Genomic DNA, 27,296 nt, shown 5'->3' with positions numbered 1-27,296 from the left:
CATGGTGGTCTAAAAAGGTGGTCTAAAACTACTCATTTTCTGATAGATTGTGATTCTGTGCAGTTTTTCAAATATTAGAGTATGTGGAAATGCCTCATAAACTAACAGAGATATGTGAACACGTGTTATTAGGATAGAGTCTTGACTGCTTTTTTTCACAAGGGATGTATTTGAAGATTTTTGCAGATTTTGTGCAACTCCGCACAGGTCCTATTAACTGTGCCCTTTCTGGGTCCAGCTGAAGAACTGTATGAAGGTCACTATACCCTGGTATTGGTGGACGCAGCAAAAGCCCTCGGGGGAATGAAAGGAACACACCTCCCTGTTTTCGACACAAATATTTCAGCTCTCCCGAGATGGAAATGAGGGCCAAAATGCAAAATCTTCCATTCGAAAAATGTGGTGTATTTTCTCATCAATTTTCTTCCAATGTGACAGAGAAATGTTACTAATTCCCAAGCTCCAAGCAACTGTCAAAATTGGGAAGATCCACAAGTTCGTGTCTCCATGTCCCTCTTAACTTTAAAATCCACTTGATTTTGACATAGATGATGAAAACTCGGAATCATTTTTCAGATCCACACTTGTGAGAGAGCGTCAGCATCATTTGGTACAACGTGTAATAACCACCATCCTGCAAAATCACCCTCAGTAAATGTCTTCGTCTGCCTACATTATTCGTTACTGCAAATATGTGAAGCATGTATTCTAAATTGAAAAAAAAAATTTTTGAACACCAAAGGAAACAAACTACTCATTTTCTGATAGATTGTGATTCTGTGCAGTTTTTCAAATATTAGATTCCACCCAATTTTAATATGGAACTTTATTTGAAAGATCGTGTGTCGGTGGTTTGGAAAATTGGCAATAGGCTTAAATTAATAAGATACGGGCTATTTCTGAAACGAATCCATTTCTGAAAATTCTGTCCTTGGGTCTGATCATTTAAATTACCTTGAGGATTCTGTGCGCCTGTGTGTTTGAATTAGACAATAAATCACTGCCCTCTGGTTCTCATCAGGATTTACGAAGGTAGTTCTTTTGCTATCTTTACATCAAGTCTCGGTTTCACTATATTTAAAAGACTTAAACCATGTGAAATATGTGGAAAAGTTTGCATTTGAATAGTCAAAATTACCCCTTCTGTCTCTGCCCACTGCAGAGACTAAAATCACTTTTTAAAAACTCTGAGATTTTCATTTTAAAAACTGGGGTTGGGGGGGAAACTAGGATACATTAGGATTCTTGGAAATTGTGTGAGTAATTGTTGCAATTCTCCACTTGGTTCTTCAAGGACAACAGAATGTAAGGAGATTACAGATTTCACCAGTGGCAATAATCAGGGTCCTTTGTGGCTAGAAGTATCCTCCTGTGAGGAGGTCTGCACGCATGTGCCACCCCGCAGGCTGAGGTCAGGGTGGAAAATAGCTCAAGAGCTGGACAGGTGCCCCTGGCAGGACATGGTGTGGCAACTGCGGGGTCAGCGGCCCTTGGTCTGAGTGACAGCCCTCTCCAGAAGCGAACCGTGCCAATTGGCTGCTCTGACCGTGGACCCGTCCACAGTATTCAAAGCAACACTTGCCGATTGAGGTTTAGAATACGTGCATCCAGGGAAAGCATTAGGGGAAAAAAGTGGGAGTCACTCGAGAGAGACTCAGCTTTCCAGGGGAAGCGACTTTTAGGGGACAGAATCCCTTATTTCGTCAGGATGCAGGAACGATCCCGTTCGGAATAAAAAATGCTCTTGGCTTCGGCCTCCAGAGAGCGCAATATCCAGTGGGGGCAGCAAGCAGGCGAACTTGGAAGGTGCCTAGATGCTCTCGGTGTGTTTTCTCTGCTTGATTTTGAGAATCAGAATTGGGAATGTTTCCAGTGGTTTGATCGCGAATGGAGCTACTGCAGGAAATGCATCCCTGGGAAGCTGGAGGGAGAGGCGGGCTCACAGGATGTGGCTTCCTGGCATTAAACGTTGCTATTTCCTCTGGAAAGTCCCAGGACTGCAGGAGGAGACCCGTGGGGCTGGCGTTTGCCGGGGAGCACCCTGGGAACACAAAGCCCCCGGGGGGAAATCGAGTCGCCAGATGTCAATTATGTCTTCAGGCATAGACGCCGAGTTGAGATCGCGTCCCAAACTGATTTTAAAGAAGTTCTGTTTTACACACAGGATAACATGCCTCAGCAAGAGAAACCTGGAATTAAAAGCTCTTAACGGGCTTTATTTTTTTAAACTTAAGCAAAGGATCAATGGGTGTTCTTCGGGTGTCCTTTGCTGCAGCAGGAACAGCTGTAGAGAGTCTTCCTTCAGATTCAGGAGTGGTGCCTTGTGTGGACACATGCTCAGTGAAGACTCGTGACCATGAGAATTCACAGAAAGTACACATCGTGTCATCTTTTCTGATGTCCTTCATGCCCAGGGTCAGGACCCACATGGACTTTGTGATACGTGGTGAGGAAAGCTATTTACAGGGAGCAAGCAAAAACAGTCACCATGCACGTGCTAGATAGACCGACCTGCCGTGTCCTTGAGCAGCCAGAACTGTGAACTAAATAAACCTCTTTTCTTAATAAATCACTCAGCCTCAGGCATTCCGTTATGGTTATGGGAAACCCAGTACCAGAGTTCCCAACTGGAATGGCGTGGAAAGTCTTTCTGGAAGATTCTTAGCTGTACCTGGCTCTGCAGATTGGGATTTCTGAGTTTGTTCCATCGCTAGCGTTTGCTAAATTCAGTGTGTACTTGTGAACGACTCTTCACTGATCTCCTCATGAAGGTATTTATTTTCCTGGAATCAATTTTTAGAAAGGAATTCATACCCCTGTGTGTACTGTGCCAAGTGGTCACAGCTGTGCTGCATCTGGGAATCCTTGCATGCTTCCAGGTTTGTGCCCAGAAGCCCTTCAGGATGGTCTTAACTAAGCCCACCGCAGCCTTGCTTCAGTGCAGTGAGTATCCTGTGAGTCAGGCTATAAACAGAAGCTGTCAATAAATAGCTCAGTCGTTGCCTTAGCCAGTTTCTTTTGAGTGTGTCTGACGGATGCAGCATTATACTAGGCAGAACCTTGACCACAGAAAACCAAGCAATCCAGGGGCTGACGAGGAATGATAGAGTGATGGAAAGCTCCTAAGTAAAAATGCAAGGCAAAGAAATAATAATAATGAGAGTTATGCTAGGGCAAGAGGCAAGCAAAGATTTTAAAAATATTCTGAGTCCAAGTGTGATTTAGTGTCTGGGTGTTTGACAAATGACAAGAGAAGTCCACCCAAGGAAAAGTCAACAGATGTCCCAGTGGTGAAGCAGATTTTCAGCCTTTCAGGTAGGATTCCAATGGAGGGAAAGGCCCACCTGCTGTAGGTATAGTGGGAAAAAAAGAAAAAAGAATTGGAAGCATTTCAAAATCACTAGAAGTAAATTTTAAATGTTCTTACCACAAAAAAGCCTTAAGTGTTTGATGTGATGTGTCTTAATTAGCTTGATGTAATTATTCCTTGTAGGACTTGTGTATCGTAGCTTCACCTTATACCCCATACGCATATACGACTCTAATGTGTCAAATAATCACTAAAAGCAATTTTTAGAAGAACTGGAACCAAGCTTGAAAAACTGGCAAGAATCCCTCCCCTCCCGCACCTCTGAGTATAGATTGGCTTCCAAAGAAACAGCATCTGGACAGAGGGAAACGGGAAGTCAGGCAGCGAAGTCTGCAAACACCACCCTAGACAATGAGTTCCTAAACCTCCGATTTGGCTTTGTGAGAGAGGCACCTGCCTCTGAGGCATTTCTCTACAAAACCTGTCATCCCATCTAATCGTGATCACGAAGGGCTTGAAAGACTGTGGGCATCTCTGGGCCACACTTGGCACTTCTTTGAAACCCGAAAGTGTTGCAGAAGAAAAGTCGCTCTTGTTTCACCGAAGTGGATGCTGTGGAGGAGAGGAAGAGGGAGGCGGCGGAAGGTGGACGGACGTGGGCCACAGCTGGGAAAGTACCTGCCTCAAGGAGGCCGTGACGGAGACTGAGGTCGGGCTGCACGTGCAAGGATGAGAGACCAGATGAGCAGCAAGCATGGCGGCCAAGGGTGGAAAGCTCAAGAAGAGAGCGCTGTGGGGCAGTTTTGGAAACAGAATTGGTACCTTTGGTCACGGGGTACGGGTGATGGGTTTGATGGGGAATAACGGAAAGGAGCATCCAGGAGCGGCGGCGTTTTGAGGCGGAACGCCAGGGAAGGTTGCCTGTCATTTCTAGAAATGGAGCCCTACAAGGGAAGATTGGGACAGGAGAAAGAACTCACCGTGGGGCTTCTTGACTTAGAGAAAGGCATCCAAGCAGAGGTGGATCTAACGACGGAACAGGTGGCTTTAAAGGGCTGTCTGGTGCAGTCACGCCAAAGAATCAAACCCATGGAGAGGAGCGTGTGAAGAGGCAGCGGTCTGAACTCCCTTCTGGAGTCAGGCTGGGAGAAGATGTGGAGGAGGAACAAGAAGGAATCAGCTAGGGTGACCTCAGGCCAGGCGATGGGGGGAGCTCTGCAGAGTGGCGAGCCACACCTGTCGAGGTTTCTGGGCTCCCAGCCTGGTGGCACTGGGTGACGACGCTCGGTGGTGGGGGCTGTCTCGTGCACTGCAGGGGAACAGCGTCCTTTCTCCATCCACTGGAGGCCAATGGTCCCTCCGCCCGCCGTGGTGACGGCACCAGATGTCTCCAGATCCTGCTGAGGTCTGCGTTGGAGCGCAGACCCGCGTAGACTTCATATTGTAAGGGGTAGAAGAGAAGATCCGGGAAGAGGGAGAGAGAAAGAAGAGGAACGTCCACGCTGGCAACGATTTCTGCTTTGTGTAAATCTCAAAATCCAGCCGCCAACACCAACACCCTCAAAACCGCCCCTCAGTGCTGTCTGCAGGATGGATTTTGTAGCCGGGAAAAAGGTGCATTGTGTGTCCTTTCAACGAAGCTAGAGTTTCACGAGGACCCTTCCCATCCTCCCTCCAAGTGGAGAGAGTTATGCTGTTTTTGCAGGCTCCAACCCCAGCCTGAGCTGCCTTCTGGACCACACACGGGGCCAGAAATGGCCAGGAAAATGTATTCATTATGTGCATGAGGTGGCACTGTTGGCAGAGGGTGCAGCTGTTTAGAACAGATGTTGGAAAGGCCGCACCGCACTGGGCGCCAACAGAGCAAGGGAGCACTTCCAAAGGCAGGATCGCCCACCGACTCCTTCGTGTTTGCTTTCTGTCCAGTAGCGCCATTCTTATACATTCCTGCCGGGCCCAAGTGTGTCTCTGGAAGGGTAGGGTGCCCAGAGTGACATTGGGAAGCATATGGGATCCAGACGCAGGCAGCAAGAAAGGCACGAGCAACGGGAAGCAAAGGAATTCTGAAAAAGAGCTGGTGGTGTGTGGAGGAGAGTGAGGAGCTGCTGGAAAGGGGAAAAGCATGCATCATGGAGTGTGAGGAGCAGCTGGAAAGGGGAGAAGCGTGCATCATGGAGTGTGAGGAGCAGCTGGAAAGAAGGGAGAAGCATGCATCATGGAGTGTGAGGAGCAGCTGGAAAGGGGAGAAGCGTGCATCATGGAGTGTGAGGAGCAGCTGGAAAGAGGGGAGAAGCGTGCATCATGGAGTGTGAAGAACAGTTGGAAAGGGCAGAAGCGTGCATCATGGAGTGTGAGAAGCAGCTGGAAAGAGGGGAGAAGCGTGCATCATAGAGTGTGAGGAGCAGCTGGAAAGGGGAGAAGCATGTATCATGGAGTTTGAGAAGCAGCTGGAAAGAGAGGAGAAGCATGCCCTGTGCAATATAAGGAAATCAGGTGGAAGGAAAATCAACCTCCCTATTTCACGTTCCTCCCATGTGCAGAAGGGCCAAAGATGCCCATCTCATACCACTTGAGAATGCATTAAAATAATCTAAGTAAGTTGGCATGTATTATGCATTTAAATGTAAGTTTCCCTTTCATGAATTCCCCTGATGCACGGGGCATGTTTGCTTCCTTGAATCTTTTCCCATCAGATTATAAAGTGCACAGAAGGAATGTGGCTCTGTAGACCGTGACCCCTGTTCTTGCAAAAGAAGCAGGCGGTGAGTCATGCCTGCTCTTATAATTCCACCGCAGTTGCTATTGCTGGGCGTCCCCTCCAGAGGGACAGGGCTGATGTCAATCTGCCTCATGGAGTCCAGGGTCAATGCTACCCCTAACATTGACATTCCAGGCTAAGAGGGAGGAGCCTGCATCATGCAGTGTGAGGAGCAGCTGGAAACAGGGGAGAAGCATGCATCATGGAGTGTGAGGAGCAGCTGGAAAGAGTGGAGAAGCACTCATGTTTTTCAGTGTTCAAAAGTGCCAGCTGCTTTGAAATACATTTTCAGTTCCACAACCCCTTCTTCACCTCCCTGGATTTCTCATCATTGTGAGGAGGAGTCTGACAGGCACAGAACCACATTTCCAAGCCAGAAAACAAAGCAAGGTAAGGTTTTTATAAATTATTTAAATCGTGTGTTGAGCGCAAGGAAAAAAAATACGTTCCATTTTAAGGTGAAGACTGATGTTTTCTGAACCGCGTGGTAAGCTGAGAATCTGCACTGTGAGAGCTACGTCGGAAATACCCAATGACCGCAGCAGTTAAGTACACTACAAGGTATCCTCGTTCACACTTCATCATGCTGGGTGTGAAGGTCTGGAAGCAATGAGGACTCAGATTCCAGCACTAAGCTGAGAAGTTCTGTTTTTGCAGTGAAATTAGATCCTCTCGTATACAGTTTTCTCTAAAGATGAGCAAACCATATGGAACACACCGTGCTTTGGTTCCTTCTTGGTTTCGTTAAGCTTACTGTATTGACAACAAATCAGAAAAGCTGGGAAAGCAAGGAATTGTAGGAATTAAAACAGACAAAGACATTGTTGAAAAATATTGTCATCCCTATACAGAGTTGTTGTGTGAGTCAGCTGTTCTTTGCTGTAACAAAATACCTGAGGTAATTTACTTATAAAGAAAAAGGATGGATTTGGGGTTATGAGGATTCAGGCTGGCAAAGGTAGGAGTGTGTAATGGAATAAAGTAAAAAGGAACAGGAAAGGGTCTGTGTTCCCATAATCCCCCTCCAAGAGCACCCCCCAGTGACCTAGCCTCCTCCACCAGGCCACCTCCGGATAGCGCCACAAGATGGCAGTCAGATCTTCAACCTGTGTGACTTGGGGGACAGTCAAGCTCCAAACCACAGCAGTAATAGTGTGCCTGGAGACAGAAGGCAAGGCTAAGGGCTTTGGCATTGAGCCCCTTGCTTCATTGGCTTTGGATACATTTTTTTTTAAATCACGTGCAGAATTATTGACCATAAACATGGCTGCACATCCTCGTTCCCTTTGCAGACGTTAACTGCCAATGCTCACTTGGTTTTTATTATCCTCCTAAGAACGTTTATACTTTTATTATACATGCACATCTGTAAATAATGTTTAGAACCCTCAGCATGAATAAGTTATGCAGACAGTGCTGTATTCTTTGTCTTGCTTTTTTCACACAAAATCGTGTGTTTGAGTTAGTCACGGTGATGGGTGAGGGTATAATGCATTGATTTAAGTACAGGAAACATTTCGTTGTATGTATATCCTATAATACATGAATGCATTCTGCCTCAATAAACATCTAAGTCATTCCCAGTTTGGGGCCATTAGCCACAAGGTTGTAATTTGTTTACACAATACTTGGGGCTCACATCCAGGGGTTTTTGATTGCCAAAACTGGGAAAGAATTGGATGAATCAAAATAGACAAAGATGTTGTTGAAAAATATTATAGTCCTTATATGTATATTTGTGTTAGTCAGTTGTCCATCACTATAACAAAATACCTGAGGTAATTTACTTATAAAGAGAACGGGTGCCAAAATATTCAAGAGTTTTCCAAGAGAGTGTAATGAGCAACACAGGTTTCTCAATCAGACCTGCACCAGTCAAATTGAATGGACATTTTTGTGGTGATGTTCAGGTGTTTCTGTGTTCTAGGAAACACCTGAGCTTTGACTTTGCCCCGATACTGACAGCCCATGAAAGGGACGGTTTTAATTGTAAATGTTCCTATAAACATATAGTATCCTGAGTCTCTGGGAATGGGAGTTCATTCCTCTGTGTTGTTTTGCAGTTTCTTGACTTGCAGGGAGATCGAGCTCCTTCCTGGCTATTGGTCATTTGTGTTTTGTTTTCAATGAATTTCATTGTCATTTGCCCACTTTTATATGACTTGAGGATATTTTTAAAATACTGATTTGGGGGGATTTTAAATGTCAGGGTTAGTGACATTTCCATTACTATCAAAAAGTACCTGAATCAGTCACCTTATGAAGAGAGAAGAGTTTCTTTTGGCTCACGGTGGTGGAGGGTTCAGCCTGTGAGTCGTTGGCTCTCTTACACTGGGGCCTTTTTCAGGCAGTATATCATAGTGAGAGCACGTGGTGGAGGCAGCCCACTCACTTCTTGGCCATTGCAAGAGAGAGGAAGATGCCAGAATTCCACTTCCCTTTAAGGACACACCCCCCAGTGACCTAAATTCCTCTCACTAGGCCCCGCCTCTTAAAGGTACCATCACTCCAAGGTACCAATAGCACTCAGCTGGCTATAACGTCCTTAAGGCATGGGCCTTTGGGGAACGTTCCAGAGCTAAATTACAGTGTGCATAACTCTGTGTGTGTGTGTGTGTGTGTGTGCATGTATGTATATTGATTCATATATATATTCAGCCTTCCATGTCTGTGAGTTCCACATGCATGTATTCAACCAACCACGGATGAAAACTTGTCCAAAAACTTGCATTTGTGCTGCACATTGATGTAGTCTTTTCCAGTCACCATTTCCTAAACGACACACTATTCACATAGGTTTTGCACAGGGTGGGCATTGTGAGTGATCCAGAGATGATTTAAACGCACACAAAAGGAAGTCCATAGGTTTTTGCAGACGCTCTGGCATTTTGTACAAGTGACTCGAGCATCCCTGGATTTGGATATCTGCTCTCTATGTCTTGATTTTTACTTCATTTACGGTCTTTCACTGAGAAAGATTAAAGGGAATGTCAAGTCGTCCATGCTTCTATGAGTTTTTAAGATGATTTGCATGGTGTTATGGTTTGAGGACTTCCTGTAAAGGCACACGCCTGTGCTAAACATGCTGGCATGAAAACATGGAATATTGCAGCCCCTTGGAAATTTCAGCCTGCACCTGCTAGGCAGTCTTCTCCTCCCCTCCCCACAAGAGGCAACTGCCGGGTTCAGCTCTTCTGCCATAGATTAGTTTTGCCTTTCCTGCATCTTACGCAAATGTGGTTTTGCAATTGGCTCCCTCCTGTGCTTGGCTCCTTCTACTCCATTGTAACGTTCCTGAGACTCATCCATACTATGGTGTGTATCAATATTTATTTTCTCCCTACTTCGGAGCAGCAGTTGCTGCATAAATAGACCTCCATCTGTTTACCCTTCCTCCAACAAATGAATGGACTTTAGATTGTGTTATGGTTGAATGTGAGCAGTCCCCCAAAAGCTCATGTGTGGGACAACATAAGAAGGTTCAGAGGAGAAATGATTGGGTTGTGTGAGTCTTAATTCATTCAGTGATTTAATCCCCTGATAGAGATTGACTGAGTGGTAACTGAAGTGGTAGGTGTGGCTGGAGGAGGTGGGCATTGGGGTGTATCTGGTGAGTGGAGTCTCTCTCTCTCTCTCTGCTTCCTGATGATACAAGCTGCTTCCCTCTGCCACACTCTTCTGCCATGATGTTCTGCCTCACCTGGAGTCCCAAGGCATGGAGCCAGCTATCCATGGACTAAAATCTCTGAAACCGTGAACCCTCAAATAAATCTTTCCTCCTCTATAATTGTGCTGGTCAGATCATTTAGTCACAGCAGCAAATAGCTGACTAAAACAGACTGTTTCCAGAGGTTGGTATGCATGAACAAGTCTTCGTGTGGACGTGCATCTTCATTTCTCCTGGGTCAATATTCAGGAAAGGAACGGCTGGATTGCAGCAGAGAAGATGTTAAACTCTGAAAGACACGATCAGGATGTTTTGCCAAGTAGCACACCCTGTAGCCGCGGCCACACACGTGGGAGCCGAGATTGTTCTACGGCTTTGCCAACTTTCGATGGTCTCAGTCCCTTTAATTTCAGTCCCTGCAAAGGGCGTTGGGCCGGCTTCTCTCTGGGACTTGAATTCACACTGCTGTAGTGATTAAAGACAGCAAGCACTTTCTCCTGGACCTTTGGATTGCTTTTTCTGCAATGTGACTGAGCTCGCACTTGAGGTACGGCCACATTTACATGCTATGTCAAGGGCAAGACCCGAGTCAGAGGCACAGAGTGCATAAGTTTCTCCTATTTTATGTCTTCATTTTTCATTTTCTTAGTGATATTTTTCAATGAGAAATTTTTTGAGAAGCCTAATTTATGAACTTTTTCTCTCCTCTATAATTAACACATTGTGTGCCCGGTCCAAAATCTCTTTTTGGCAAGCTTGGGATCATACAGTGAATGTTCTGTTTAATTCTAGGTGTTTTATGGCTTTGGATTTTCCATTCCTGTCTCTGGTGTTTTTCTCTACCGACATGCAGTGGTTCCATACCCATTCGTTTTGAATTTTTTTAAATTGACATAGACTGGGCCAGGTTCAGACCCTGCATTCTCTGGTGGCCGATCAGCTCTTACGCCTGGGCTGGGCTGGCTGGGGCCTGCGTCACGTGGAGCTGAGTCTTGAGATCAGGGATGGGTAGCTCCATGATTCCGGGCTCGGGGCTTTTCCCTGGCTTATTGGAGCTGTTCCAAGAACACCCAGCTCCGGCGCCGGGCTGGGATTTAAGCTGATCTGCCGACTGCTCTTCTGCAGCTCTGTGTCTGGAACTAGCCTCGACAGGGTCACCAGAAAAAATGCAGGATCCCAGTGTAACTGTTCACTAAACAAGCACATCTGTGTTCCGATGATTGCATCGAGCGTAGTTCTATTAATAATTTAAGGGCTGGGGTCTAGCTCGATGGCAGACTGTGTGTTTAACATTCACGAGGCCTTGGGTTCAATGTCCAACACCAAAAGAGAAAAAGGAAGACAAACGAATGAATCGTCATTTATCTGAAATTCCAACTTTTTTTTCAGAATCCTGTATTTTTATTGGGGCAATCTTCCAGCCCTATTTTTTATTTTGTGTCTCTCAAGTGCCCGTTGCCCTGCCTCCTCTTCTCAGCCGAGACGGCGTGAGCCTCCTTCCCTTTCTTCTCTCAGTTCTCTGTGCTGGGCCACCTTTGGGGTGAAGCAGCAAGAGATAAAAGACAACAGGGACCCTCCCTCACCAGCTGGCCCCAGGGATGGATGGGATGGGTCTTGCCTTGGGATTTTTGGTGACCAGCTGCTCCGCTGACTCAGGACGGAAGAGAGGAAGCCACAGCAAAGACCAGAAGCGTGGTTCCCTCCACGCTCTCTGTGGGAAGGGGGTCCCTTTCTCTACGTCTCTGTCTGGAGACAGGTGTCCCCCGGAGCCACGTTGTCAGATGGCCATTTGGTTCCAAGCCTCAGGCTGCCCTCTCTGCAGTGCGGGTAGACCAAGAAGGAAAGTGGGGAACTCAGTCTTGGGACAGGCGCTTAGTCAAACGTTGACCTCCGGTCCCCAGTGTGATGGCTATTGTCCTCTCTGCCTGGCCCCATTGTCATTTGAGGACAGTCTTTTCTTGGCCACATAAAATCACCTGGCACTGTTGCAGGCCAGGTGCGTGTGTGTGTTCTCAGAGGGTGTTCTCCCGCTGAAGCTCAAAGAAGGATTCACCAGGGTGCAGCTCTGGCCTCCTGAGTCCCTTCAGCCGGAAGGACAACTGTGGACTCCCCGTCTCCGAGATCTCGTGCCATGCTGTCCTCGAAAGCACACGGAGAGCCTTGCTCTCCACCCAAACTCGTGTTGTCATGAATCCCCTCTCCAGGACCTGCAGCATCTGAGGAAGGTCGGCTCCTTTCACAGAAGAGGAGACCCAGGTGGCGTTCACCCCAGAAGGACCTGGACACAAGCCCTCACGTTCTTGGCCCCAAGCCGTCCACCCTCCCCTGGGTGGCCAAGACCCCCTTTCCTCTCCCCTGTGGAGATTTCCTTCTTTTCTGTGGCTGCCATCGGTTTGCACACTGGTCTCCTGCTCATCGATCTATTCTCAGTCAACGACAGAGAATCAAGGACCAGACCTTCCAGAGGCAGAGTGTGGTCCACACCTCCTTCCTCTGACCCCATGCAGCCCCGGTTCAGCCCCCATGACTGAAGATTTCATAACTCCCCAAAACAAGCCAAGTGAGCCCTGGTCCTTCTTTACCAGGCTGTTTCCCAGGATTGCAGGTCCTCTGCAAAGCCACTCGTATTTTGGAAAGGTTGCTGAGCAAGGATTGCCGACATGTTACCAGAATTGACCTCTGTCTGTAGATAATCCACGGAGAACGGGGGTTTAACCACGGCGCATCTTCTGATCTGTGAGCGTGGTGTGTCTTTTCATTTACCTACGTCCGCTTTAATTTATTGCAGGAATGTTTTACAGTTTCAGAGTAGAGGTTTTGCTCAACCTCTGTTAAATTTATCCAGAATCCTCTATGTCATAACGTTATTATAGAGGGTATTTTGGTATTAAGACTCCATTTGCTTATTACTAGCATTTTGAGATAGAATTAATGTCTCTATCTGAACTTGCATTCTGTACTCAAGATAAATTCAGAAATTAGGACTAAGACCTACTTATATGCCTCAGCATTTTCTATATAGAAAATCATGTTGTCTGCAAACATAATCCTATTTTTCTACCTTTTTAACATTTTTAACTTTAACTTACATAAAGCATTATATTCTATTATCACACTAACTGTGATCCTTAGTGAAATAGTGGATACAAATGAGGGACTAGTCTCTCTTTCTTCTCCTTAAATTAGCTGAAATTATTCAGACTTCCACCATCAGACTCAATGATCTTAACTGGGTCTTGAATTTTGTCAAAAGTCTGCTCAAACTCTACTAAAATTCCTCTTTTTCTCTTTTTTATTATTTACACAATGTCATACATTTTTGAAACTTCAGGCTAATTAACCACTTCTATATGCCCCAGAGTTCCCAGTCAGAGGTACATGGAGGACTGACTCTAGGTAGTCTGCACCCAGTGAGATTGTGCTATGGTTTAGGTATGAGGTGCACCCCAAATCTCATGTGTGAGACAATGCAAGGAAGTTTAGAGGTGAAATGATTGGGTTGCAATATCCTTAACTTAATCAGTACATTAATGCCCCGATATGGATTAACTCAGTGGAAACTGTAGGCGGGTGGAATGTGGCTGGAGGAACTGGGTCACTGGGCTATGCCTTTGGGGTTTATATCTGGTCCCTGGTGAGCAGAGCTCTCTCTGCTTCCTGGTGCCACGTCCTGAGCTGCTCTCCTACTCCAGGCCCTTCCGCCGTTTTGTTCTGCCTCACCTTGGGCCAGAGCCATGGAGTCGGCCCACCATGGACTGAACCTCTGAAACCATGAGCCCCAGATAAACTTTTCCTCCTCTAAAATTGTTCTTGCCGGATCTTTTGGTTACAGCAATGAAAGAGCTGACTAAACCAGATCTGAAATGTAACTGCCCCTCTTAGCACTAAGCTGGAGATGGTTATTCTAATCCTGGTCATGAGTCTGACATTGGTGTCCAAACCTACACCCTTAGGTATAAGCAAAATCATGAACACATGGGTGTCTCCTGATTTTCATTTTGTTGTTTATTTTATTTTTTTAATCCAATAAAAGGACTTTAATGAATCTTGACCAAAGTCACAAAGGAGTGCCAGCCCTTGGAGGCTGTGCCTTTGCTCTTGGCCTCAGAGTCCTTGGCAACGTCACGGTGTGCATGTTCTCTGTGGGAGAAGCTGTCTTGTTCACGTTCCTCTTTCATTCCCAAGACTCGTCCAGTCCGCCACCCCCACGGACAAACCAAACAGCCTCATCCACAGCAGCAGGAAGTGCAGATGGATTTTCTGGTCCAGTTCAGGGCGGGGAGGAGGAGCTCAGCTCTGAGGCCCCTCCAGCTGGAGGGTCTCTGATGCTATTGACGAATAGTCTCTGCTCTGTCTCATTCTTGCAGCAACCAACTCAGAAGCCCTGAGAGCTACATCAATCCCTTCCACGGGCAGCAGCCCCCATGGTTTCCCGCTAGGATCCGGTTCTTAAAAGGTCCAGCACCTCTCAGCATGACCACCCTGGGCACCAAGTTTGCAATACAAGAGCCCTTGCGGGACACACTCAAGCCCCATCACCCAACACCACACAACAAATCACAGGTAGCCTGAGACTTCAGAAATGCCAGCTCACCGTGTTCAATTATATTCCAAATAAGAATAACTGTTTCCACCTCGCTAGTTAACTCAGAGGAACAAATGAGACTTGTAAAGTCCCTACTCCATGGCGCCTGCTCAAAACTATTAGTTTATCTGCAACGGGGAAGCCAGATCCAAAAGTGCTCAATCATTAAGAGATCTGTCTTCTCCCTATCTCTTGCTACTAACCCATCATAGTCCTTGACACGGCTTGATATATGCTGTTTTTATCTTCTCCTTCATTTGTTTTTGGAAAACCGGGAATTGGCTGACTCGAAGGTTCAGCTTAAGACCTTGAACTCTCCAGAGGGAATGTTTCCTTTCAAAACCGAGGGCCAAGATTTACATCCGATGCTACAGCGCTGGAGCACGCCAGTCCGAGACAAAGTTATGGCTGGTGTAAATGTACCCTCTTGACCATGGGGATCAACGTGTGTCTTCTTGTCTCAGCAAGAACATGATGGAGGGACGGTCTGGGGAGACGGCAGCAGGGGGTTGTCATCTTGTAGGATACACATGGGGATTAACAGAGGCCAGTGGACTGGTGTCCGGGCAGAGAAGAAGATACCCATCTGGTCAGTGCAAAGTCTCTAGCAGCCTCTTCCCATGCGGAAATGGAACTGAAGAAGTCTTCTGCATCTACCGGTGCCTCTCTTCTTCTTCCTGCCCCAGGGAAAGCTCTCTCCTCACAAGAACCCACTGAAAGTCCAAGGGGACAGCACTGGTGTGGAAAGACCTGGAACCTGCCCTGTGTCACTGAAGACCTCTAGAATGATCTTAGGTGAGACCAAAGGACACACCCAGAGTCAAAGTAGGTGAGCACACCCTGCAGAAAGTCCTGATGGGCCTCAAGTTCCTTTCCAAAATAAAACCTATTTCTTACTTTAATAGAAAATGATCCCAAAATATTATCTGGATTTGAGCATCGTCTTGTCTTTGAACTTAATTAAGAAAAAAGCCCATGAAAATAGTCCAAAGTCATGTAAACAGATTAAAGGAGAATCCAATTTCCTCTGTCGTGACCTGTGAATCCTCTCCTTCATTTTCTTCTGTTATTAAATGTATCTTTCTTTTTTTTTTAGAAAAATTATTATGGACTTGCTTTGCTCTGGACTTGCAAAGTTCACCAGAAGGGTTCTCAAAAGAGGTCTCCTGAGAGCTGCCAGAACAGGCTCCATCAGTGAGCCCTGTTAAGGCGGATGGGAACCATTGGTTTGATCAACACTCTTGAAAAGACTTAATAGCAAATAAGCTAAGGAAACAAGACAGGTGTATTCCCACCTGCTCACCTGTCTTCTCCTCTTCCTCCACTCACCAAGGCTGCTCAGCACCTCCACTTCTGTTGTAGTTTGTTTTTTATCTCTGTGACCAAAAGATCTGACAAGAATGATGATCTGACAAGGAAGTTGATCTGGGGCTCATGGTTTCAGAGGTTCAGTCCATGATGGGCCGACTCCATGGCTCTGGCCCAAGGTGAGGCGGAACAAAATGGCGGAAGGGCCTGGAGGAGGAGAGCAGCTCAGGACGTGGCACCAGGAAGCAGAGAGAGCTCTGCTCACCAGGGACCAAATATGAACCCCAAACACTTGCCCCCAATGACCCACCTCCTCCAGCCACACCCCCCTGCCTACAGTTACCACCCAGTTAGTCCATATCAGTGGATTAATCCACTGATTAGTTTACACCCTCATAATCTGATAATTCTGCCTGCGAATATTCTTGCATTGTCTCACCCATAAATTTTCAGAGAACACCTCACAGCCAAACCATAACAAACTGCAACTCTATCCAGGTTCCAAATTTTATCTACTTCTTTACTAATTGGAATAAATTCCCCCATTATGAAGTGGTCACCACCGCCCCCCCACCCCCACAGGCATACACCAAATTTGTTATCTTCTTGCTGTTACCACATTCTGCCACCTGACTGAACCATGCACATGTATGGAATGTCCCCCCTCTAGATAGACAATTATGTCCTTAAAGGCATGAACCAGAGTGGGCGTCTTAGCATCTACCACTGTGCTTCATTTAGGGTAGATGGTCAATAAACTATTTTTATTGCCAAAATTTGCAATTTGCTACTAGCAATTGTTTTTTTTTTTTTTTTTTTTTTTTTTTTTTTTTTTCACTGTTGGAGATCCAAATACCTGACAAGAAAATTTTAGAGGAGGAAGAAGCTTATTTGGTGCTCTCTGTTTCAGAGTCTCAGTTCATAGAAGGCCAACTCCATTGCTCTGTGCCTGAGAAATGGCAGAAAACTCAAGGCAGAAGCATGTGGTGAAAGAAAGCACACAGGGACATGGCAAGAGGAAGCAGAGAGTGAGCGCCATTCATCAAGAACAAAATATATACCCCCAAGGCAACAAGGCAAGCCCCCAGTGATCCACGTCCTGCATGGTTACCATTCAGTCACTTAATCCCTATCAGGAGACTAATGCCCTGACTGTGTTGAGGTTCTCATAACCCAGTCGTTTCACCTCTAAACTCTCTTGCATGGTCTCGCACAGGAGCTTCTGGGGGACACCTCACACCTGAACCATAACAGCAATGAATAGTTTTGTGTTCGAAGCTCTGCTCACTTCGTAACATACTTAATTTACGACTACACCCATTTGAAATCCCAAAAGAATACGAGAGGTCCACTGGTCCCTCTTTATCTGCAATTTCGCATTCCACAGTTTCAGTTACCCAAAGACAGCTGAAGTCAGAAAATATTACATAGAACATTTCAGAAATAAATAATTCAAAATTTTAAAATAAATTTTATTATAGTGCTATCATGATTTTAAATAGGAAAGACCCCCAAAATTTCATATGCTCAGAATTTTGGTGGGGAGACTTTTGGGAAATGATTACATCATGAGGACCTTGACTTCATCAGTGGATCAATCCACCTGTAGATGAATGGACTTGGGGAGGTGGGACCTATTGGCAGGAGTAGCTTACTAGGGAGTAGCTTACCCTGGAATGGTTTATCTTCTCCCTGGCCCTTTTGTCTCCTCTTTCTTTCTGCTTCCTGGCTACCATGAGCTGAGCAGCTTTCCTCTAACACTCTCTTCTGCCATGATACTCTGTCTCACCACAAGCCCAAATCCAAAATGGCGGACCATAGACCAAAACCTCTGAAACCATGAACCCAAATCATTTTTTTTCCTATAAGTTGCTTCTCTCAGGTGTTTTATCACAGCAATGAAAAGCTGATACAGCCTAAATACACACTTTTAAGACAGTGTTAAAAACATGTGATTTATGTTGTTTATATCTGTAATGAAGAATTCCACATCACAATGACAATTTTAACTTCTGGAAATCACGTTGCTCAGGGACAATGAGAAGCAGGCATTAAAGTCTTCACTTTTTGCTTCCATTAAAGCTGTGTAGAATTGGGGTGTGTCGACTCTAAGTTCTGCACCAGCTTGGTCCCTTTCCATGGGCTCCATGGTCCTGCCACTTTTTACATATTACAAAGAGCACTAAACTGAGAGTTCCCATGGAGAGTAGGTGAAATATATTTAAGCCCACACAAATAAACTCCAGATTAAACAGAAATTTATTGTCTTGGCTTCTCTTGTGTTACCTGGCATGTTTGGAGCTCCCCCAATATCCCAGGGGGGTAGATAAAATTTTAAAACTTGAAAGAAAAAGCATGGGATAGAAACAACAGAGAAAAGCTCTTAAAAAGCGCGGCAACTCAATGAGAAAGCGATGACATGGTCTTAGACAACAGAAATGCTGCATTCCTTCCAAGAACAGGAAACAAGCTTGCAAAGCAAGAAATACGTTGCTCTGAATTCAGAAGAGAGGGTGGTTTTCTCCAAATGGACTCTGCCAGGAACTTGACGGGCAGGTGAGAAGGGAACTGCTGGTTTGGAGCTAGTGCGCTATGTCCTGGGGTTCAGCTTGCAACCAACAGTGACCTCTCTGCCAAGGGGACGCCAGAAAGGTGCCGAAAGGTGCTGCCACATCCACCCGTGATCTTCTGTAACTGAATGTAACAGACCACGTATGGAAATGAGAAAAAGCAAACCATCAGAAACCCAGTTTAAGGGTCCTGTTCCTGGACATTACCAAAAACATCACAAGGAAACAGAAGCAGGTCTTCACCTGTTCATTGTTGGTTTCATAATATTGAGTGTCCATCACATGCCAGGCATGGATAAATAAAGATATGAAGGAGAGGGAACCAGAGGTACATAGGCATTACCACCAGTCCAAGGTGATCCTTATTGTGTGTGTTTGTCAGCTGTCTGCTACTGTAACAAACAACACAGGTAATCCACTTATAAAGAGAAAAGGTTGATTGTGGCATACAGTTTAGGAGGGTTTGGTCCATGGTCAGTTGCCCCTGCTGTGTCTGATCCTGTGGGGATGTAGCATACTGGGGCAGGAAGCACGTGTGAGCAAATTTTCAAGCAAAAGAGAAAGGAAGAGGAAACCATTAGGGTCCCAATATCCGCTTTAAGGGTATGCTCACCCAATAACCTAACTTCCTCCTACTAGGCCCCACTTCTTAAGGCTCCACCCACTTCCAATGGAATTATGCTGGGAAAGAAAGGGATACTTATCCAAAGGATAGGAATGTGTTTTCTAAGCATCATTTTCTAAGAATATTCACAGATGATGGATTAGAATAATTGTCACAATTATTACATTCTTATTACAATAAGAATTATATTACAATGATGATAATTCTTACCACAATAAGAATGATAACTTTATCTTATCTATTGAGAACTACAGAATAAGTGGTTGTTTCGATGAGATAAAACTACTTTCTACCTTACATGCTGGAATCATTTATTTGAAAACAGTTTTAATTACCCTAAAATGAAAATCATGCCTCTAGTTCTGCCAGGTAGGTCATTCAAACCATAGTGTCCCGGCTCCATAACAAAGACCCAACAATACATAAGCATGTGTGAGGAGAGACGCAACAGAGAAGAACACAGGTATCTTATTCTCAGAGTAGTGGTCATTATTGTACCAATTTCTGAAAGCTATGTCATAATTGCAAGCAAATTTGTAGTTCATGATGCATGAACGTACTTTTCAACAATATTCACACCTCTCTTCATGAGTTTTATTCAAATTTGTTCTCTCTAAAATGGCTCAACTACGCAAGTGTGCATTATTATGTGAGTGATGTATTTATATTCAATGGCATTAAAGTAAACATTACTAGATGACACTATTCGACGTCATTTCTCTTTGCCTGGTGAAGCGCAAATGGTAGAATTTTAGCTGGGAAGTTGGTCCAGGCCCGCACTTCTCGAGGTTTAAAGTCTTCCTAAAGCTCCCAGAGATCATGGTAAAGTGGAGAGGCTCATTCCCAACGACTGGGGTGGGGTCTGCGCCTCCGCATTTCTCAGTGTTCCCCAGGAAGGCTGGATCTGCTGGTCCACGGGCCACAGCAGAGAATGCTGAGTACTGCCCGCATCCCATTTCATTTCAACCATCCGGGCCGTAGATCTGCCGTGTCGCTAGCCTAGGCGCTCAGACAGCCTCCTGTGCCCCGCTCAAGACCGTCAGCTATCATCCCTGGGGGTGGCTCCCTGGACTCCGACCCGCGTCCATCCCAGATCCGGTTCCTTTGAGCAAGTTTTTCTTGTGGACTTGACACCTAGGTGTGACTCCCTGTTTTGCCGTGAGGAAACTAACTTTCTGGGCAGGTTACTGCGTCCCTTCTTACCCCTTCCAGCAAGCTCAAAGTGGACCCTGTCCCAGGCGGTACCCGCTGCAGCTGGGCACTCGGGCTTCCTTTGACAGTGGACGCTTCGTTTGGGCCACCAAAGGAGCAGAGGGCACCTTTCTAGGGTTGAAAGTCACAGTGCAAATCTGCATTTGGGGAGATGATCATCCCCTGCAGTCACGATGTAATCAACAAATTATCTTTTCTTTTACGTTGGTAGCTCTACAGCTGAAATGAAGAAACGACCTCACCGGAGATTCTTTGCTCTTTTTTTTTGTTTGTTTATTTACTTTGTTTTCATGATTTTATTTATTTGAAGTCAAAAAGAGAAGGACACAATTTCACTGTGGTTTTTCTGTTTTGTTTTAAAGTCAAGAACGAGTCTCTTGAAATGCGTCTCTTGGTCGTGTTACTGTGCCCGATGCAAATTTGCTTCGTGTCTGTCTGGTTTGGGTTTTTCATTCTGTGTTATTGAGAACATTTTCTTATCTGAATACAACCTCCCATATTTAAGATGAATTTTTTTTTTTTTTTTGATCCCAGTCCTTGTGAATTCCTTCAGAAATGTCAGTTTAAAAAAAAAACTGTAGGGTTTTCTAGATGTGTTTTTGATTCTGAGCTAGAGAAATCAAAACAACAGATTAAAAGCATAAGCACGAATCTTATCATGTATTCCCCCCCACCCCACTCCCACCCCTGCAAAAAAGCATGTGACTTGGTTCAGGTTTTACCAAATTCATGAGTGGCTGCAAAGAGAGACCTTTTGCTGAAAGGGTAAATTACGTACATGCTTGAATCCGCCTTGAGGTTTTGCAGGATGTCTAACAAGAGGCCAGCGGGCCGGCTATGTCACTGGGTTTTCGGGACAGAAGAGCAGTGTGGCTCCTAAGACCCCTGGAGAACTCTGGGCTCTTGCGGACAGATGTCTGAGGCGGCTCGCAGACCCGCCACGCCGCTCTCTCGTGCAATCTTCACGCGGGCCTTTAACAGGCCCCAGATGCACGGCTCGCAAATCCAGAGGCGGGAATAGGGAATCGTTGACTCCAGGGACTTAAGCAAGACTGCACGAAGGATCCGCCTCTGGCGCTCTCCATTTCGCCCTGTCTCCGGGGACTCTTGCAACCAACGCCTGAGAGGAAGCCGGACAGCTAATGAAAGCTGCAGGCTCGGCCTCCACAGCGCCTCTTGGACTTTCTCCAGCCTTTGTACCCCAGGACATTTATACTGTCGGTGGAGTAAGCGTATGCGTGATCCCCGTCTCTTTATGGATCATTTGTTACCTTAAAAATTCAAATGCCCTCCGCCCTCCTATTTTTACCAGAATCCATATGACAAAGTCATGACTTGAATCTTCTGTTTTCCATTCTCCATCTTATTGGAGAAATTCTCAGGAATTTAGAAACAGCCAGGGTGCCGATAACCTCTTGGCTGGTAGCTGAAATCGTCAGTGAGCGGGATACAAAGAGCCCAGCAGCTTCGCTGTGGATCCCGCGGGGAAAGATGAGCCCAGCTTACTGCAGACGTGATGGAAATGCGTGACTATGTTAATGGCGATGCTCACATCTGTTCCAAACACATTAGATGTCTGGGATGACGCATGTAGTTGCAGAGTAGGTATCTGAATGAGGCAAAGTCTCCGTGGGCAATTTAGGTTCAACGGTAGAAAAGGTGTTGCATGAGGTGGGATTTTTGAAACGTGGGTCCAGTGTACGAGATGGAGCAGAGGTAGTGAGGGCGGGCTGGAGAGCTGTCTTGTCTTGAAGGTGTTTTGCATTAAAATCGGTACCCAGGCAGCTGTCAATCTCAAGGACCTGATGGAGCAAGCCACAGTGATTGGCATCCCACGGGAACAGTGAACCTCCTCCTCTTCATCTGGGCAACACGTGCTTCAGAGAGCAGCACCTGTTTTATTGCTCAGGACCAAAGCTTTAGCTCTGACCTGGTACCGTTTGGACTCAAGAGCCCACCAGGAGCTTGCCAGTTGGATAGCTGATATCTTCTGCCTACGCAGGTTTTGAAAGGCATGCAATAGGCACCTACCTGGCTGTGTTCAGAGGCTGCTCTTGGGAGATCCGCCATCAAGGACAGCTATACCATTATGTCATTTCCAGTCTTGGAGGGCCACACCCGAGACCCGCTTTCAAAAGCTTATGAAGAGCAAGGCCAGTGGGTATTTTTTCTCTAATTATTTTCTTATTTTTACAGACTGCATTTTGATTCATTGTTCACGAAAGGGGTACATCTTTTTGTTTCTATGGTTGTGCACGATATAGATTCACACCATTTGTGTAATCATGCATGCACACAGGGTCATGATGTCTGTTTCATTCCACCATTTTTTATACCCCCTTCCTCCCTCCTGTTTCCCTCTACGTAATCTGAAGTTCCTCCATTCTTCTCTCATCCCCACCCCCACCCCCATTATATATCATCATCCACTTGTCAGGGAAAACATTCAGCCTTTGGTTTTGGGGATTGGCATGATATTCTCCATCTCCATCCATTTAACTGCAAATGCCATAATATTATTATTCTTTCTGGCCAAGTAATATTCCATTGTGTATATATACCACAGTTTCTTTATCCATTCATCTGTTGAAGGGCATCTAGGTTGGTTCCACGATGTATCTATTGTGAATTGAGCTGCTGTAAGCATTGGTGAGGCTGCATTACTGTAGTATGCCAATTTTAAGTCCTTTGGGTATAAACGGAGGAGTGAGATAACTGCATCAAAAGGTGGGTTTTGCTTGAATCCTCTGGCAAATACTTTCTCCTTATTTAACATCTTAGTCATTGGTCATATGACTTGGGGCTGTGTCTACACACAGGACCCTGACTTCTTACTAGGACAGAAGGAGAGGGGGCCATTGGAGACTAAGTCGCAATATTATGTGAATTTACCATTCAATATCTTGACACGCATTCTTTTTATCATGTAGATAAAGCAACTTGTAATATCCTTACAACGTGCTTATCCCCACCTGTGTTTCTCTACGGTCATTCCCCTGCCTCTGTGGTTTTCCCCTCAGATATGACTGGAAAAAAAGATGCATTTTTTTTTCCATATAGACAAAAATTGATTGGCACCAAGGACTTCTGGCCCAGATTCCTCAAAACGTAAGCTGTGCCAGTCCTATTTTTGAGAAATCAATGATGACCTTGAAATCTATGGATCTCTGAAGCAGCATGTGTACCTGTGATTATACTTGGATTCTGCTGCTGGTCCAGACTGAATTATTATTTTTTTCATGCTGCATTTATGGGATAATGCCATGGCCGCGAACAATTCATGTGAAACTTGGAATGACTGTGGAATGAGACCACATTGTATTTCAGTTCACCGTAGGTAAATGAGCACACTGTGAAAATGCACATTATTAAAGGTTGCATCAAGAACGCGATCATTTCCAGCTTTTACATTTTGGCACTGGGCTCTGCAGATATTTTGCAATTACGGTTTAAAGAGTCCAGGCATCCTAGACATTGAGCAGACATCGACGGCCTAATCCCCAACAGCTTGAGAAACCTAAATATCGTCAGGCGCGTGCGTCTCTGGGCGAGAGAAGTCTCCGCCCGCTCCAGGCTGCGGGCTGCTCTGCCGAGTCCTCGTGCACTGTTCAGCCCAGGTTCCTGGACCCCGTGGCTGCTTTCCCAGGGCCCGAGTTTGGTGGATCAGATAAACGAAAAGAAGAGCGCAAATCTCCTGTCAGAAAACAATATCCGATGCTAAAGACCTGTCAGCACAAACATGTAGATGGAATGGGCTCGAAAGCAAGCCGTTGGTTACCCGGACATGCGCCACTGTTGGGTGGTTAATGTATCTGAATTTTTATCCCCATTTCTCTTTCTGTTCTCATCACCTTTTTATATATTGCCAAGCATACAGAAGAGGCCCAAGCATAGAGCAAAATCTGCCTAGATTCAGGATGTGTTAGCGCTTGGCCACATTGGCTTCCTTCTATCATTTATGTATCCATATCTACCATCGATCATTTATTTATCAATATCAGCTATCATTTATTTGTCAATATCTATCACCATCGCTATCATCTATTTCCATCTCTATTCCGTTCCTATTCCGTGATAACCCTCTCTTATTTCTGTCTCTTGTTTGTCTAGTGATCTCAGCTCTCCTGTCTCTCCACACACACACACTCACACACACACGTGCATCTCTACCTGTAAAACACATGCACACTTTTTTCTGAACAACTTGAGACTGAGTTTCAAGTAACACCTGCACCTTGCCCTGAAGATTTGGGGTGTATAATTCCCAAGAATAACGACTGCAAAAACTGAGTACGATTACCAAAAAATCCAAGAATTGGTCCTCAGCCGTGCAGCTGTGGAATCCCACAGGTATTCAGTGTCCTCTGCAAAGTCCTGGCGACGTTCTCCCTGGCCCGGGATGCAGCCTGCAGTCAGGAACGGCATTCCTGTTTCATGTGTCTTTAATCCCCTCCAATCTGAAGCAGCTCCTCCTTTCCTCGTTTGCTTTCTGTGAACTTGGCGTTCCTGAAGATAGCAGGCCACTTGTTTGCTCGGATGTCTTTCAACAGGAGCTTTGTAAATGATCCCCAGCGATTGCATTGATCTGTTTTGGGGGCAGGAATGCCGCAAAAGAGGCACGTTGTCCCTGCTGGGTAGGTCAGAATGCCCAGATGCCTCGCTCCCCTCTCGGTGGTGATGTGAACTTTCGTCCCTTGGTTAAGCTGGAGTCTCCTGAACTTTTCCCAAGAAAGTTTTGAAGTTTCCCTTTCCTATTCGGAAACCTGTAAGCACGCCTGTAATCCCAGTGGCTGGGAGGCTGAGGCAGGAGGATCGCAACTTGAAAGCCAGCCTCAGCAACTTAGGGAGGCCCTAAGCAAGTCAGCGAGACCCTGTCTCTAAATAAAATATAAAAAAGGGCCAGGGATGTTCCCCAGAGGTTCAGCACTCCTGGGTTCAATCCCCGGTACCAAAAATAAGTATATACTTTTTATCTCTAACTAATTCTTCCAACTGTTTGTGGCATCTAAAACAGAGGCAGGTGAGTTTGTGAAGTGCATTGTGTCTAGGGCCATTTTTGATTTCGCTCTTAGAGTTGTGAACAAGAAAGATACCCAGAGTCAAAAGTGTCCAAATTATGACTTTATCTCAAACTCAGTAATCCTGCTACGCCCAAAGGTTTGCATTTAATAAGACACAATCTGGTTGAGATAGTGGCAAAATAATTATTTGCATGAGAATCCCGGAGTGCTGTGATGTCATGATCTAGTCTTTAGGGATTAATGTAGCGAGGGTCCTAGTTCACTGTTACCCAACTCTGGTTTTTTGGTTTTGCTTTGTTTTTTCCATGCTGGGTATCAAACCAAGGGTCTGGTACACTCTAGACAAGCTCTACCACCTAGCTGCATTCCAACCCTGTGAGCCACTTTTTAAACAATTGTAGAGTTTGAGAATAACTCCCTTATCTTTAGCATGTTTAATTCTCTAGTTGGAGTTTCCTATTTATTACGAACAAGAATCTTTCCTGAAATTCTTTCCCCCTTCAATTTCTGAAAGTGTTCCATTGAAAATGTACTCTTCTTTATGGCTGAATAGTATTCCATGATACTATGGAGGAACTTTGGATTATGTAGAGGGAAATGAGAGGGAGGAGGGGCAGGGGTATGAAAGGTGGTGGAAGGAGACAGACATCATCACCCTATGTACCTGTACGATTACAGGAATGGCGTGAATTTACATTGTGTACAACCGTAGAAACGAAAAGTTGTACCCCATTTGTACACAATGAATCGAAATGTAGTCTGTAAAAATTTAAAGAATTTTTTTTAAATTGAAAAAAATAAAGAAAACTTACTCTTCTATGGACTCTGTTGAATCTGAGTCACTAAAGGAACCCAAGACCAGTGAATTAGCCTGATGACATGGACGGCCATGGGTGACAGAAACATAAAAGGTCCCATCCCAGCTCTTGGAGAAAGACTGTGCTAATGCCCGCCAGGGTCAGGGGGTCGGGTGGGTCGTTGACGGCCGTCCGTCCTGCCTTGTGTGTAACTGCCCCTACCTGGGCGCCCCTTCATTCCACAGGACATGAAACCCCTCCTCTGATTCGCCACCTCCAGAATCATTTAGAACGTGTCACCTTGTGAATTTAGGACGACTTCACAGTCAGCCAGCTCGTCGAGGGTTTTGCGTTTCTTGCCCCCTGTCTCTGAGACTATTGCTAAGTGGCTTAGAAAATCTCTAGAGTGGACAAATAAAGAAAAAATGTATATATAAGGAGATGATACTAAAGACGTAACCAGCTTTCTTGTTGCCTCGCTGAAAAACGCACTTGGTGTTCATTCGCGGGAAGATGATTTCGAATGTTTCCGAACACGAGGAAGCCACAGCAGACTTTTTCGGGGGAAAAGTGGGTTTTACATGTTTGATCTTCACTTAGGCTTACTTAGCTGACCAGGTGAATAATCATACAACGCTAACCTTTTTTAGAAAGTTTTGCCATCCTAAGATATGTTCATATGTATTTTTTATTCAGAAGGTGGTTCTCTATCCCATAATGTAAATGAAGACAAATTTTAGGGAGGAAATGGAAGGCATAAGGAAAGAAATGGAAAGATCTTTCAAGGGTTTAATTTGTTGATTTTTACAGGTGTTCAACAGTGTTTTAACTTTTGAAGAGAGTGAAATAATGGCTGTCCATAGCAACCACGTGAAGAGAAAGAACAGCAAACTATGAAATTGTCAAGGCTGAAGAAATAGAGCAAGATCAAAGCCATTTCTTATTTCCACACAGTAAGTCATTCTTACTCCACAAAGAATTCGCTCAACCTCGTGGGAAGCGTCCCAAGAACACCATCTTCCCAAGCATGGCTCCTTTCTACTGCAAAATAAATACTCGAGAGAGTCTCACTGTTGGATTTTTAAATAAAACTACTGTAGGTGGCTTTTAAAAAAAATACAGCATGCATGTTTCAATATTCTCCTTTGTCTGCATGTCTCTAGAGGATAGTTGTTGTAGCTTATGTCCATTCTATTTGGTAAATCCACAGAAATGTGACTTTTATCCCAAAACAGTAGCTGTGGTTCTGTGGAGACGCTAGAATGGATGACTCTTCTTACCACTCCATACCTTTCCCATAGAGGTCAACAGACACTGGCTGGCCCCTGGCCCAGTGAACCACAGAGGACCGCAACAACATTAAAGATGGCGGACATTTCCATAGGCTATCCACTCCTGCCACAGAGATGGAGGAAGTATGGAGAGCCCCCAAGTATACTTCGT

The 27,296-nt window shown here is 45.3% G+C and overlaps 1 protein-coding gene across 3 annotated transcripts in view; it reads left to right on the top strand.

Moving 5' to 3' along the window:
• LOC306650872 (uncharacterized protein) overlaps positions 1 to 26,777 on the top strand; it is a 380,281-nt gene extending 353,504 nt beyond the window's left edge. For all 3 annotated transcript variants that reach the window (XM_079123297.1, XM_079123295.1, XM_079123296.1), the window contains one exon: positions 26,664 to 26,777. The gene's annotated coding sequence lies outside the window, so the exon portion shown is untranslated. The remainder of the gene's footprint in view (positions 1 to 26,663) is intronic.
• Positions 26,778 to 27,296: the final 519 nt, after the last annotated feature.

This window comes from Sciurus vulgaris (assembly GCF_902686455.1).
Source record: "Sciurus vulgaris genome assembly, chromosome: X".
In the NCBI taxonomy this organism is placed as follows: Eukaryota; Metazoa; Chordata; class Mammalia; order Rodentia; family Sciuridae; genus Sciurus; species Sciurus vulgaris.
This window is presented reverse-complemented; position numbering and strand designations above follow the sequence as displayed.